The following is a 16,790-nucleotide window of genomic DNA, read 5'->3' on the forward strand; positions in this document are numbered from 1 at the left end:
CCTGTGAGTACTGCAACCATCAGAAGACACCTACGTGAAGCCAAACTATTTGCAAGAAACCATTTTAAAGTACCATTACTGAAAAAAAGACGTTATAAAGGTTAAAGTTTGCCAAAGAACACATTGATTGGTCCAAAGAGAGGTGGTACAACAGTAAATAGACAGATGAAAGCAAGACTGTTCTTATTGGGTCTAAGGCCACATACACTTTGTGAGATGACAAACAATAGAAATAGGTTAAAAATACAAATTTTATATCATGGTGATTAAAAAGAATTCCATCATGACATCATGGTAAATTTGCTGAGAGTTCGCGTTTCGAACATGTTGTTCTTAGTCTGTCTCTCAGAGACAGACTAAGAACAACATGTTCAAAACGCGTACTCTCAGCAAATTTACCATGATGTCATGATGGAATTCTTTTTAATCACATAAAATAAAATGTTGTATTTTTAACCTATTTTTGGGCCTAGTTGCTGGAAAAATCCTCCCTCATTCATTGTTGCTCAGGTTTGCCGACCTAATACCTTCCGTGAACGGTCCAACTAGTGGTCTCAGGAACAGATGAGCGGGTTTACCCTTTTTTATCTATTCAAGCCAGAATACACTGTGAAGACTGTAATACATGAAGGTACAAGCTTAAGAGTTTGAGGATGTTTCTCATTCTCTGGAGTTAATCGCATTTATTGCATACCAGGCACCATGGAACAGTCTGAATATATCAAAATTCTGGAAGAGGTCATGTTGCCTTATGCTGAGGAAGAAATGCTCTTGAAATGGGTGTTTCAACAGAACAATGACCGCAAATACACCAACAAGCATTCAACATCCTGGTTTCAAACTAACAAGACTGATGTTATGTTGAGGCCAGCCCAATCCTAAGATCACCATCTAATTGAGAATTTGTGTAGTGACATCAAAAATTGTGTCTTTGATGCAAAAGAACTGTGGAATGTAGTCCAGTCAGCTTGCACTGGAATATCTGTTCTCAGATGTCACATGTTAGTATATTCCATAGTACACAGACATAAAGCAAGTATCAGAAATAAATGTTATACAACTAAACATTAGTTTAGTGATGAATAGAAAAGCTGAATCTGTAAACAAATTCAGTGATGCTGTAAATATTCGAGTTTGTAAATTAAAATATACAGACACTGCTATTTTTTAACTGCCAATTATTCCTTTTACTTCTTTTTCAGTTTAAAAAATTGATATTTTGCTCATGTTTTCACTTGAATTATATGTGAAGTGCTCCCAGTGCCTTTGTGTATATGAAAATAAATGTTGTTATTATTAGCATTGAGCTTTTTCTCAGTTGTTTAAACCCCTTAAGGACTGAGCCACTTTGTACGTTAATAGCCGAGGCTCATTTTCTAAGTCTGACCAGTGTTGCTTCAACATATCTCAGTCATTCTGAGAATATTTTTTCATGATATTGTACTTCATGATAGTGGTAAATTTTGTTCGATATTATTGCGTTTATTATGAAAATATCGAAAATGTGTCCAATTTTTTTTTCACTATTCTCAAATTTGTTATGCCTTTAAATCAGATATTTAAACCACAACACAAAATAGTTAATAAATAATATTTGCCACATGTATGTCTACTTTACATCAGCACCATTTTGACTATTTTTGAAACATAATTAATTTTTACTTATTAAAAATTTACAATAACATTTTTTTAGGGACCACATCACATTTGAAATGACTTTAAGATGCCTATGTCACAGAAAAAACCCCAAAATGACACCACTTGAAAAACTGCAACCCTAACACTGCTGAAAACGACATCTGAGAAGTTTATTAACCTTTCAGCTGCTTTAGAGGAACTAAAGCAGTGTGGCAGGAAAACATGAACATTTTAGTTTTTATCACAAAAATGTTATTTTAGCCTCAAATTTAGCATTTTCACAATGGAAGCACGAGAAAATGCATCATAAAATTTGTTGTGCAATTTATCCTGAGTATGCCGATGTCCCCTGTGTGGTGGAAAGCTACTGTTTGGGCGCACAGTAGTGCTCAGAAAGGAAAAAGCACCATTTGATTTACGAAATACAAAATCATCTGGAATCGACAGTGTACGCTGTGTTGTGTTTGCAGAGCCCCTGATGTGCTTAAACAGTGTAAACCGCCACAAGTGACCCAATTTCGGAAACTAAACCCCACAAGGAATTTATCTACATGTGTGGTGAGCAATCTGAACCCCCAGGTGCTTTACAGAATTTTATAATGTTGAGATGAGAAAATAAAAAATCATATTTTTCCCACAAAAATTTTATTTTAACCCCAAATTTTACATTATCACAAGAGTTACAGGAGAAAAAGCACCCAACACTTTTTTATGTAATTTTTTCAAAGTACACTGATACTTCATATGTAGTATAAAACTACAGTTTGCACAGACAGCGAGGCTCTGAAAGGAAGGAGCACCATTTGATTTTGGAACGCAAAATTGGCAGGAATTGATGGAGAATACTATGTCGCATTTGCAGAGCCACTGAAGTGCCTAAATATAGGAAACCTCATACAGGTGACCTAGTATTGGAAACTAAACCCCTCAAAAAAGTATCTAAATGTGTCTTGAGAGTCTTGAAGCACCAAGAGCTTTACAGAATTCTATAACGTTGAGCTAAAAAAAATCATACATTTCCCCCAAAAATGTTGTTTTAACCCCAAATTTTGCATTGTCACAATGGTAACAGGAAAAAATGGACCATACAATTTGTTGTGCAATTTTTCATAAGTACACTGACACCCAATATGTGGCGGAAAACTACTGTTTGGGCGCATGGCAGGGCTCATAGGGGTTTGAGCACAATTTGGCTTTTGGAGAGAAAAATTGGCTGGAATAGATAGCAGATACCATGTCACGGTTGCCGAGACCCTGATGTGCTTAGACAGTGGAAAGCTCCCACAAATGAGCCCATTTTGAAAACTACATCCATCAAGAAGTTTATCTAGGGGTGTAATAAGGATTTTGAACCCTGAGGTGCTTCACCTTAATTTATAACATTGGGCCATGAAAATGAAATATTACCTTTTATTCAACAAAATTGATGCTGAAGGCCCAAATTTTTAATTTTCACTAGGGTAACAGAACAAAATGAACCACAAAATTTGTTGGGCAATTTCTCCTGAATAAGGCAATACCCCATATGTGGTCGGAAACTACTTTCAGGCAAAGTGCAAAGCTCAGAAAAGTAGGAGCACCATATCAAAGTGCAGATTTGGCTGGAATGCATTGCGGTTCCATGTCACATTAGCAGAACCTCTAATCTGATGTGTCAGAGCAGCAGAACCCCCGAATAAGTGACCCCATTTTACATACCCCATTTCCTAATTAAATCATCTAGTGGTGCAGTGATAATATTGACAACAGTATAATTCCAGACAGTCCCTCAGTATGATGACTCCAACAGTCCACACACAGTATGATGTCTCGCACAGCCCTCTAAAAAGTGTGAATCCTCGTACAGAGTAATGACACCCATGCATTATGATCCTCTACAGCTCCCTATTTAAAGAATATTCACATTATGAGCACTCATAACCCCCAACACATTATGATGTCCAACATAGCCCCCAGACAGTATGATCACCCCCACAATCCTCTATACACAATATGATTGTCCCTAAGTAAGGTCAGCCCCCAAAATTTCCAAACACAGTATGAAGACCCTGCCAACAGTATTATCTCCCCCAACATAGTATGATCACCACAACACAGTATAATGGCTCTAACAAGCCACCAACTCAGTATGATGGCTCCCACCATCTCCGCACACAGTATGACAAACCAATTCACAGTCCCCCAACAGAGAATGATAATCTCCACACAAAACACAATCTATATGTAACGTCCTGGAGGTGGATCCACGGGACTGTGCACTGGACTTCCCAAGAGAGGCAACCAAGAGCGAACCCCTATACAGGGACTGTCTGATCACCCCTCCAGAGGGCCTAGATGCACGACAGCCGGAACGCTTGGGGTACGGATTACGGGTCCTACGGAAGTCTGTTTGGGAGGTGACCATTAGTCCAACGGGAACCATAGGCAGGACGGAAGTCTGGAACTTGGTTCAGGTGCCAAGTAGGAACAGCAGACGGGGTCCGGATCCAGCGAGATGTGCAGGCTGAAGTTACCAGGTGGAATCGGGGACCGGTGACAGGATCAGGCTGACAGAAGATGGCGGGATCCACAGCAGACAGTCACCGGGACACTTCCTGGGGAATCAGCAATCTGGATCAGGTCAGGACAGCAGACGGGCTCTGCGGAAGAGACGTGTTATTCTGGAGACAAGACACAGAGGGACCTGAACACCTAGGTATGGAAACACGTTGAACAGGCACCGCCCACCTGGAAAGGGAAGTCTTATATACCCTATACCTGTATCAGCCATTTCCTGTTCCCGGGACGCTGGCCCTTTAAAAAGAGGTGAGTGAGCACGCCTGCGCCCTAGTGCGCAAGCGTGAGGCCCGAGTGCCGGAGACCAATGCAGGAGCAAGGAGGAGGGTGAAGGAAATGCAGGGGAGCCCAGAAGAGTCCTGGATCGCAGCGTGGCGCCGGAAGCGGCGGACGGGAGGCATGGAGGACGCACGGAAGGAGGAGTGAGCGGGAACGCCACGGGCAGGAGGACTGGGGACTGGAGCTGTGAGTGACAGGCGGCGGCGCCGGGATCTGGAGAGCGTGACAGTACCCTCTCCCTCACGCCCCCCTCCCCACAATCGGGACAAGAAGTCGCGTAGCAGCGGAACAGCAATGTTCTCCCGGGGTTCCCAGGACTGGTCTTCGGGACCGTAGCCCTCCCAATCAACAAGGAAGAACTGCTTACCCTGCACTCTCTTCATGGCCACTATGTCTCTTACCGCATACACATCGTCGTCAGCAATAGGAGGAGGAGGAGTACCGGAATCAGACAAGAAGGGACCAAGGATGACGGGCTTGAGCAAGGATACGTGGAAGGAATTAGGGATCCGCATCATGGCTGGGAGCTGCAGTTTGTATGAGACCTCTTTGATCCTTTTGATGACCTTGAAAGGACCGATGTACCGCGGACCCAACTTGTAAGATGGAATCTTCAACCGGACGTATTTGGAGGCAAGCCACACCATATCACCAGGAGAGAAGTGAGGAGGATCAAGGCGTCTCTTGTCAGCATGTTTCTTCATCTGGGTGGAAGCACTATCAAGGGAGGTTTTGACAGAACTCCATATATTAGAGAAGTCCCTGGATAGGGCATCTGCAGCGGGAACATCAGACTTGGAGGATACCGGTAATGGGACGGTAGGCTGAAGACCGTAGACAACATAGAAGGGAGAGCTGGAGGAAGATTCACTGACGTGATGATTATGGGAGAACTCAGCCCAAGGGAGTAGCGTGGACCAGTTGTCATGATGGACGTTGATGTAGTGTCGAAAGAAGGAAGTCAGGACCTGGTTGACACATTCGACTTGGCCATTAGACTGGGGATGGTAAGCCGATGAAAAGTCCAGAGACACTCCCAGATGTTTACAGAGCACCCTCCAGAAGTACGAGGTGAACTGGGTTCCCCTGTCGGACACTATATACAAGAGAAAGCCGTGCAGCCGGAAGATATGATGAATGAAGGCATCGGCGAGTTCCGGGGCAGAGGGTAGGCCGACCATGGGGACGAAATGAGCCATCTTGGAGCATCGGTCCACCACGACCCAAATGACTGTATATCCAGAAGATAACGGCAAGTCCGTGATAAAATCCATGGCAATGTGTTGCCATGGAACGGAGGGAATTGGTAGAGGCAGGAGACGGCCATAGGGCAGGTGTTTGGGCGTCTTGTTCCGGGAACAGGATGGACAAGCGAAGACAAAGGAGACGACATCCTTACGGAGAGACGGCCACCAATAGTGACGGACGATAGCACTCCACACTTTCTTCTGACCGGCGTGCCTGGCCACTTTCGAAGAATTCTCCCACTGAAGGACCAAAAAGTTTGTCGGTCTCTGTGACGAAGGTCTTCCCAGGGGGTATCTGTGCCAGAGTGACGGGAGTCACCGGGATGACCTTGCTAGGACAGATGATGGACTGGTTCGTCTCTTCCTCTTGCTCCACCGGAATGAAGGACCAGGACAAGGCATCAGCCCGCATGTTCTTGTCCGCGGGCCGGAAGTGTAGTTGGAAGTCAAACCGGGCAAAGAACAGGGACCAATGGGCTTGTCGCGGGTTCAGTCTTCGAGCAGATCGAAGGAACCTCAGGTTTTTATGGTTGGTGTAGATGATAACTGGGTATACCGCACCCTCCAACAGGTAATGCCATTCCTCCAAAGCCAGCTTGATCGCCAAGAGCTCTCGATCGCCAATGGTATAGTTGCGTTCTGGTGCCGAGAAGATTTTGGAGAAGAAGCTGCAGGTGACCAACTTCCCGCTGGACGACTTCTGCATTAGCACGGTCCTGGCTCCTGTGGAGGAGGCATCCACCTCCAAGGTGAATTGTTGGTTCAACTCCGGTCTGTGGAGAACGGGAGAGGAGGCAAACACCCATTTCAGGGAACAGAAAGCGGCGTCGGCCTCAGGTGACCAGTCTTTCGGGCTGGCCCCCTTCTTGGTCAAGGCGGAGAGAGGCGCCGTCAAAGCAGAGAAGTAAGGGATAAATTGGCGATAATAATTGGCGAAGCCTAGGAAGCGTTGGATGGCTTTCAGTCCGGAGGGAGGAGGCCACTTGACGATAGAAGACACCTTCTCGGGAACAGACGGTTCTCCCTAAGCCTTTGTAGAATGAGTTGTACGTTTTTTCTGTGGGTCGACAAGTCAGGGGAATAGACCAGGATATTGTCCAGATATACGCCCACACAGACGTAGAGAAGATCCCTGAAGACGTCGTTCACCAGTTGCTGGAAAACAGCTGGGGCGTTACAGAGACCGAAGGGCATCACACAGTATGCATAGTGCCTGTCACGGGTGTTGAATGCCGTCTTCCATTCATCTCCCGGGCGAATAAGGACCAGGTTTTAAGCTCCGCAAAGGTCTGGCTTGGTGAAAATATGGGCCCCCCTGAGCCGATCGAATAGCTCTGGGATCAGAGGTAGAGGATATTTATTCTTTACTGTGATCTGGTTCAAGCCCCAGTAGTCGATGGAAGGGCATAAGTCACCTTCTTTCGTCTTGATGAAGAAAAACCCTGCTTCTGCAGGAGACGAGGATCTCCTGATGAACCCTCTTGCCAGGTTATCTGCAATGTAGTCCGACATGGCCTGGGTCTCGGCAGGGGACAAGGGATAGATCCGTCCATGGGGAGGAGTAGTGCCCGGTAGCAAGTCGATGCCACAGTCGTAGGGTCAATGTGGCGGTAATACCGTTGTCTCCGTCTTATCGAAAATGTCCACAAAAGACCAATATGCGGAAGGCAGTCCCGGTAAAGACTCTGGTGCCGGTGACTGATGGACGGGCCGTACAGACTGTAGACAGTTCTTGTGGCAAGACGGGCCCCAACGAGTAATCTCTCCAGAGCGCCAACTGACGATAGGTTCATGTACTCGTAACCAGGATAGGCCCAGCAGGAGTGAGTGAGCCAGTTTCGGGAGAACATATAGAGCAATCTTTTCAGTATGCTTAGCGCCAATACGGAGTTCCACGGGTTTGGTAATAAACAACACGGGTTCAGATAGCGGTTTCCCATCCACGGAGGCGATCACAAGGGGTTCTCAAAACAGGATGACAGGCACCCGGTATTTGTCCACCGTAGCCTGTTGGATGAAATTTTGCCCGCTGCCTCTGAATCAAGGTACGCCTCCGCCGTAAAGCGGGTGTCCTCCGTCGTCACTTGGATGGTCAGCGTAACCGGGTCTGAGAGGGTTCCAGTACCTAGGGTTGCCTCTCCTACCAACCCTAGGCTTTGGAGTTCTCCAGGCTTCTTGGGACAGGAACGAAGCAGGTGTGTACCACTTCCACAGTAGAAACACAGACCCTTGGCGAGTCGCTCTGCTCGGCGTTGCTCAGCTTGTCCCAGACGATCTATTTGCATAGGTTCGGGAGTAGAGTTGCCGGATGGCACTGACTGAGGGACGGTGGACCTCTGCGGAGTGAAGGTGTGACGTGTCGGTCGCCTCTTCCGGGATACTTCCTTGGACCGTTCCTGGAAACGGAGATCAATCCAGGTTGCTAGAGAGACCAAACCATCCAAGGTAGGAGGAACGTCACGACCGGCCAATTCATCCTTGATGCGGCCGGAGAGGCCCTCCCAGAAGGCTGCTGTCAATGCCTTGTTGTTCCATCCTAACTCAGTGGCAAGCGTGCGGCATCGGATGGCGTACTGGCCAACCGTTAGGGTTCCTTGGCGTAGCCGAAGGAGCGAAGAGGCGGCCGTAGAGGTGCGTCCTGGTTCATCAAAGGTGTTACAGAAGGCCTCAAGGAATCCCCGGATGTTGGTAGTCACCGGATCTTCATTCTCCCACAAGGGATTTATCCAGGCCAAGGCTTCACCCTCCAGATGGGACATCAGAAAGGCCACCTTTGCTTGATCAGAGGCAAAGAGGTGTGGAAGCAACTTGAAATGCAGTGAGCATTGATTTAGAAAACCTCTACAGGTCTTGGGATCACCGGCGTACCGGGGCGGAGAAGCTAGGCGGAGTCTCGAGGTTGAAGAGAAATCCACTACAGAAGCCGCTGCCGTGTTCTGATCCGACAGGGATGTGGCTGTTGCTTGGAGATTATCCAGATGGGTGTCCACTGAAAACATAAAGGCCAGCATGCGAGATTGGGTCTCGCGTTGTCGTACCAGTTCTTGTTGTAATCCGGTCAGCTGGGACGCTTGTGCTCCAGCGGAATGCATGGCCTGTTCAAACTGTAATGTCCTGGAGGTGGATCCACGGGACCGTGCACCGGACTTCCTCAGAGAGGCAACAAGAGCGAACCCCTATACAGGGACTGTCTGATCACCCCTCCAGAGAGCCTAGATGTACGGCAGCCGAAACACTTTGGGTATGGATTATGGGTCCTACGGAAGTCTGTTCGGGAGGTGACCATTAGTCCAACGGGAACCATAGGCAGGACGGAAGTCTGGAACCAGTTTCAGGTGCCGAGTAGGAACAGCAGACGGGGTCCGGATCCAGAGAGATGTGCAGGCTGAAGTTACCAGGTGGAATCGGGGACCGGTGACAGGATCAGGCTGACGGAAAATGGTGGGATCCAGAGCAGACAGTGACCGGGACACTTCCTGGGGAATCAGCAATCTGGACCAGGTCAGGATGGCAGACGGGCTCTGCGGAAGAGACAGTGTTATTCTGGAAACAAGACACAGAGGGACCTGAACACCTAGCTATGGAAACACATTGAACAGGCACTGCCCACCTGGAAAGGGAAGTCTTATATACCCTGTACCTGTATCAGCCATTTCCTGTTCCCGGACGCTGGCCCTTTAAGAAGAGGTGAGTGAGCGCGCTCGTGCCCTAATGCGCATGCGCGCGGCCCGAGTGCCAGAGACCAATGCAAGGAAGCAAGGAGGAGGGTGAAAGAGACGCAGGGGAGCCCGGCAGAGAGTCCTGGGTCGCAGAGTGGCGACGGAAGCGGCGGACGGGAGGCATGTAGGACGCACGAGAGGAGGAGTGAGCGGGAACACTGCGGGCAGGAGGACCGGAGCGGTGAGTGACAGGCGGCGGCGCCGGGATCCGGGGAGCGTGACACTATATAACCATGTACTTATATGTAAGTATTTAGAATGCTAGAGCTCCTAGCTGCCTGAGGCCTGATCTGCTGGACATCTCTGAGGGGAGTCCCTAAAATGTTGGTTTGCAGGTGTAAGTTCAAGTTTTTTGTGGATTTCTCTAGCACCCAAGCAGGAATTTCTGCAGCTATGCTCTTGCTCCATTGCTGTGAAAGCAATTGCCATTGCGGCAGTGCTACGTATAGTAGAAGATGTTGTTAGCGTCTGAAATTGAGGGTTCTGATGCACTTCCAGTTGTTTTTTACATGTACAGGAAGGGGAGATCCAAAAATAAAGCATGAGATGGGCACTTACAGTGTCTCTCTCTGGGAGAGAACAAGCTGTTGAGCCCTGGTGGGAGTTCTGTCTTTGGAATACTTGCAAAGCATATTGATTCAGCTGCTCAACCAAAGTCATAAAAATCTGTTGTATGGTCTCCTGAAAGTATAATGTGGTGAAAATGCATCAGGGTTGGTGCGATATATGGTTTTACCTTCTGTGAAAATATTACTGATTTACATCATTTAGGGGGAAGGAAAGAATATAAAGACTACGAGAAAAGTCAACTTTGTTAATTATGATAAGTCGGCTTGTTCAGCTTGCTTTAAAAGATGTTGAATGAAGCTAATGAAAATAGAGGCACCTAAAGAAGACAGATCTACACAAGATAGAATGTTTGAAGGATTGGAAACTTGGAAGTGCCTTGTTTTTGTTGCCCATAAAATACTTTTTCCCCTAAAAAGAAAATAATGGAAAAAATGGATAAAAACTACTTATTGCTGAAGCATGAAAAAGGAAATCTTCAATTGACGACAACCAAAAATCCACCTGAAATATTGCCTCCAAAACTGATGTTCAGTGGCTAACATATTCCTTAATGCTAGTCTCCACTTTGAGAACATTGGTTCGCATATGGGTCATATGAATAAGAGGGCAGATATTTCCCTTAAGAAGACCTGGTTTGCCATTGCAGCTTGTAACCCAAAGTATCGTCTACATTTTTAACTACAGTTAGGTCCATAAATATTTGGACCATTAAAAAAGTGTTGGCATTTTAGCTGTTTACCAAAGCATATTCAAGATGCAGTTATATAATCAATATGGCATTAAAGTGCCAACCCCAAGCTTTAATATGAGGGTATTCACATCTTAATTGAATTAAGGGTTTAGGAAGTACAGCTCTTTCATATGTAGCTGTCTCATTTCCAAGATAACAAAGGTAACTGGACAATTATGTCAAATGTTCTTTAATGGGTTGCATTTGCTATTCCCTCATAATCAATTAAGCAGGTAAAAGATCTGGAGCTGACTCCATGTATGGAGTTTGCACTTGAAAGCTGTTCTCGTGAACCCACAACATGTGGTCATAGGAGCTCTCAATCGCAGAGAAACAGACCATCATTAGTCTGAAAAAACAAATCCATTAGACAGCAAAAATGTTCGGAGTTGCAAAATCAACAGTTTGGTACATTCTATAAAGAAAAAAGTCCACTAGTGAGCTTGGGAACTCAAAAAGGCCTGCACATCCATTTACAAAGGTGGAGGATTGCAGAATAGTTTACATGGTGAAGAAAAACCACATGCACCCAAGTGAAAAACACTCTCCAAGAAGTAGGTGTTCCAGTATCTAAGTCTACCATAAAGAGAAGACTTAATGGGAGAAAATATAGAGGGTTAACCACAAGGTGCAAACCATTAATCAGCCTTAAAACTAGAAAGGCCAGATTAAACTTAGCAAAAATACATCTAAAGAAGCCATCCCAATTCTGCAAAAGCATTCTGTGGACAGATTAAACTAAGATCAAACTGCAGCAGAATGATGGGAAGAAAAAAAAGAATAAAGACAGCTTGAAATGGCTCATGGTTCAAATCACCACAGCACACCACATCCTCTGTAAAATATGGTGGAGGCAGTGTGATGGCATGTGCATGCATGGCTTCCAATGGCACTGGTCCACTAGTGTTTATTGATGATGTAACTTAAGGCAGAACCATGCAGGGCTATTCTTTCTGCTCTGATTAAACCAAATGCAGCAAGGTTGATTGGACAGCACTTCACAGTATGGATGGAAAATGACCCAAAGCATGCTGGGAAGCAACCCAGGGTTTTTTAAGGCAAAGAAGTGGAATATTCTGCAATAGCCTAGTCAATCACTAGTTATCTCTGCCCTTGAGCTGTACTTCACATGCTTAAGACAAAACGTAAGGCAGAAAGACCCACAAAAAAGCAACAATTTAAGTATTCTGCAGTAAAGCTGGCAAAACATCACAAAGGAGGAAACCCAGCATTTGGTGATATCCATGGCTTCCAGACTTCGAGCAGCCATTGCCTGCAAAGGATTCTCTAAAAAGTATTAAAAATAAACATTTTATTTATGGTAAAGAAAATTTCTAAAAATACTTTTGAGACCCTGAAATGAGGAGGGATTGTGGAAAAATGGCTGCAATTCCTAAATGTTTCAACCTCTTTAATTCAACCTGAAAGTCTATACTTCAATGGCATGTTAGTTATTTCATGCTAAAGAAAAAATAGCGGCTAGCAGTGCACAAATCACAAAGGCTTGTTCACTTTCCAAATATTTCTAGACCTAACTGTATGTCTTCATTAGTATGGCTGAATCAATTAAAAGCTCTTATTCAGAGTAAAACTTCTAGGGACAGTTCACTTTATTCTGTCCTGTTACATAAAAAAGTGTCGGCTTTCTGGCAGATGCATCCTCAGATGCATTAAGATGTTCAGCTAGATCAGCACACCTATCTAACTCAGCTTGACACGCATTATGGTTGAATAATTGGTTAGAAGACTCAGGTTCTGAGAATTGCTGGTGTAATATGTTCACGTGAACAAGGTTTCCTTTTCAGATCAGTGCTAGATTATTTCTTAGGCAAAGCTGCATAGAGGCAAAAAAGGATATCCTCTATATTTCCCACCAAAAAGAAATGGGTTTTTTGCTCAAAAAGCTCTATACAGTCCCACCAACATGTGAAAAAATAAGAAAATAGATGTAGATTGTCAAAAACAAACACTAGAGGATTGCTATTTTTTCAAAATGATTGAGGGAGACGAGTAGGAGGAAGATAGGCTAACATCTAGCCAGCTTGGCAAAAAAATTCAAACATTCGATGGGTGTAAGACATTGAATTGGGAATAAAACATTTCTTTGGAAACAACTAGATCCAGTAGTCTTAACAGCAGATGCCAGGCCTACTGGGGGCTCATTTAGGTCATTTTTTTTTCAGGGGACCTGGAAACAAATGGTTCAAGAAATCTCATTCCTGCAGTCAGAATGCCAATTGCAAACTCCCTCAAAACTTGCGACATCTGTGGATGTGTGACTAAACTGCACATTTTACTGTGGCCTTTTATTGTGGCCAGCCTAAGGCACACCTGTGCAATAATTATGCTGTCTAATCAGAAGTGCTCACTAACACAAATTTAGGCAAACCTGTGAACAATATTTCAGAGAAAAAGGCCTTTTGTGTACATATAAAAAAATCGTACATATTCAGCTCATGAAAAATAGAAGTAAAAATAAGTGTTGAATTTATATTTTTTTTACTTCCTGAAATGCTATCAATTGTATTTGGAGCCATTTTAAGATTCATAGGATTAAAGTAAACATAAGCACTGAATATTTTGGTTTATATGTGTAAGATTGTGTCTCACACATATGTTTTAAATGGTTTTTATATATTAATAATAAAGCTAATGTTTCTAAAAAATGTATTCTACTATGTTTTTCCAAAAATAAGCCCTCCCCCAAAAATAAGCCCTAGCAAGGATTTTCAGCATTTTCGGAGCAAGGCTTAAAGGGGTTATCCGGCTTCTTTAACTTTTTTTTTTATTTCCCTATTGGGCTACATTGGGGTAGGTAAGTAGATAGAGACCACTTACCTGCCCTGCTGTCAGCCCCTCTCCCCCGGCTCAGAGCGGTCATGTGACCGCTCCTGCCGCGATTTTGCTGCTTCCGGTCATTTCATGTCAACATGGGCAGGGCCATGTTGACATGCAAATGTGGAACAGCATGTTGCCGCCCTGCTGGGCTGTACAGTGCGAGGAGTCCCCGCCCCCTGTCCCTGCACCCTCCCACACGCTGCTTCTCATCACTGTCCCTCCGGCTGTCTGTGCTCTCTTCAGCACAGCGGTGACGTCACTACTGTGCTGATATGTCCAGAGCACAGACAGCTGGCGAACGTGCAAGAGCGGCGGGGACCGAGGACGGGTGAGTATGTACTCCCTACATGTGTTCCCTATGGGGGGGGGTGCAGAGCCATATGTGTGCGTGTGCAGAGCCATATGTGTGCGTGTGCGGTACAGAGCCATATGTGTGCGGTGCAGAGCCATATGTGTGCGTGTGCAGAGCCATATGTGTGCGGTGCAGAGCCATATGTGTGCGTGTGCAGAGCCATATGTGTGCGTGTGCGGTGCAGAGCCATATGTGTGCGGTGCAGAGCCATATGTGTGCGGTGCAGAGCCATGCGTGTGCGGTGCAGAGCCATATGTGTGCGTGTGCGGTGCAGAGCCATATGTGTGCATGTGCGGTGCAGAGCCATATGTGTACGTGTGCGGTACAGAGCCATATGTGTGCGGTGCAGAGCCATATGTGTGCGTGTGCAGAGCCATATGTGTGCGTGTGCAGAGCCATATGTGTGCGTGTGCGGTACAAAGCCATATGTGTGCGTGTGCGGTACAGAGCCATGCGTGTGCGGTGCAGAGCCATATGTGTGCGGTGCAGAGCCATATGTGTGCGGTACAGAGCCATATGTGTGCGTGTGCGGTGCAGAGCCATATGTGTGTGGTGCAGAGCCATATGTGTGCATGTGCGGTGCAGAGCCATATGTGTGCGTGTGCGGTACAGAGCCATATGTGTGCGTGTGCGGTGCAGAGCCATATGTGTGCGTGTGCGGTACAGAGCCATATGTGTGCGTGTGCGGTGCAGAGCTATATGTGTGCGGTACAGAGCCATATGTGTGCGGTGCAGAGTATACGTGTGCGGTGCAGAGCCATATGTGTGCGTGTGCGGTGCAGAGCCCGATGTGGGGCTGTTATTTGCAATGCTGTAGTGATACCAGGTCAGGTGCTGGGGAAGAATACTGACAGGGAATGTATGTGCAGGGGGCGGGCAGGGGGCGAGGCTGGACACTGGGGTGGGTGGTGACAGCTCTGACTGAGGTTTTGCACAGGAAGTGGTCATGTTTGCTGGATCTGAATGTAAACAAGAAGCTGCAGCGAATAAAGGGATAATTCAAGAGGAACAAAAGTTAGAAAACAAAAAATAACAATGTAGGTGTGATTTATATGACAATACAGCACAGATAAACTCAAAATTTTTTGTTAAGCTAATATCGGACAACTCCTTTAAATATAAGCCCTACCTCGAAAATAAGCCGCAGTCGCGGTTCAATAATGAAGTGTCCGTGCAGCTAAAAAAGTTAAAGATACTGCAGGACACTTCATTATAAACAGTGGACACCCTGAAATAACACTCACCAGACGCAAGGGCAGAGGACCTGCAGTAGATCGCACCCCCACACACATCCAATCTCACACACACATCCGATCTCACACACACACATCTGATCTCACACACACACAATCAGATCGCACACACAAACATCCTATCTCATACACACATCTGATCTCTCTCACACACACACAATCAGATCATGCACATAAATATCGGATCACACACACATGAGATCACACACATACTCACCACATCCAGCGACACTGATTTCTTCTGGCTGGCAGAATCCTGAGAGGCTGTGCAGTGGAGCGCAAGGACCTGCCGCAATGCTAGCTTACAGGACCTGCGGGCCAGACACGTGACTTCCTCTCATCATTCCCTGCGGCCAGAAGTATTCTGTAAAGCTGGATGTAATGTGTGTGTGTGCATGTGTGTGTTTGCGATCTGTGTGTGAGTGTGTCTGTCGGCCCCTGAATGATGGTAACAATATCCAAATCACTTTTTGCAGAAAAAAGGTTCCGCCCCTCTGTTTTAGACTGCACCACCACAAGAAATGAAGTACAGCCGGGTCTTTAGAGCAGTGTTCCTCAACTCTAGTCCTCAAGGACAACAAACATATCATGTTTTCAGGATTCCCTTAGTATTCTACTGATGGAATTACCATCTGTGCAATATAAAGAAGCTGTAGAATACCAAACAAATCCTGAACACGTGATATGTTGGTGGGCCTTGAGAACTGGAAGTGAACAAAACTGGACTAAAGTACATTTCTGTCATAATTTACACCAATTCTTCGTAGAATTTGTCACTAAACTCGGTAATGCTTCTTCCTTTATAAGTTCTATCCCATGTTTCAAAAAGTTAGCGGAACTAGCCGGGACTGACGTAAAGTCCATAAGTTGCAAAATGTTTGCACAAAAAGGAGTTACACAAATATTTTGAAACATTTCAAGCAGTTTATTGACAGAAAATGGTCAAAACTATTTGATGAATTGGGTATTCTTTGGCTCTTAATTCTACTATGTTTCTGTCTGCCTCTCTTGACCACACCAAGCATCAATAAGTTACCTCCTTCACAAAAAAGAGGAATGTGCAGTAGTACACTCTGCGTGCACATGCTCGCAGTACAAATGGAGGTTTTAAACAAGCATCCTGAAACACATGTTTGCTAATCGAATTTCTGGATTTGCTTCTTATCCTAGATCATGTGGCCCCCAAAGTTTCCTGTGATATATGTATGCCCCTAACATCTCCTACGATGTATATTTCCCCAGCATCTCCTATGATATATATGCCCCAGTGTTTAATGTGATGTATATGTCCTCAACGTCTCTGGTGATGTAAATGCCCCAGCATCTTCTGTGATGTAAATGCTCAACCTCTCAAGTGATGTATATATCCCCAATTCCTGTGATATATATGCCCCCAGTGTCTCCTGTGATGTATATGATCCCAACATTTCCTGTAATGCATATGCTCTCAGCATCTTCAGTGATGTTTATACTGCAGCCTCCATGCCTCCTTTGATGTATATACTGCAGCCCTCATGTCTCCTATGATGTATATAGTACAGTCCCCAAGTCTCTTGTGATATATATGCTTCAGCCCTAGTATCTTCTGTGATGTATATACTACAGTCC

General features: G+C 45.5%; 1 protein-coding gene across 1 annotated transcript in view; it reads right to left on the reverse strand.

The window, feature by feature from the left end:
- TMEM178A (transmembrane protein 178A) overlaps positions 1–16,790 on the reverse strand; it is a 198,385-nt gene that overhangs the window by 163,821 nt on the left and 17,774 nt on the right. The gene's annotated exons all lie outside the window — the stretch shown is intronic.

The sequence above is a fragment of the Anomaloglossus baeobatrachus genome, chromosome 3 (assembly GCF_048569485.1).
Source record: "Anomaloglossus baeobatrachus isolate aAnoBae1 chromosome 3, aAnoBae1.hap1, whole genome shotgun sequence".
Classification (NCBI taxonomy): domain Eukaryota; kingdom Metazoa; phylum Chordata; class Amphibia; order Anura; family Aromobatidae; genus Anomaloglossus; species Anomaloglossus baeobatrachus.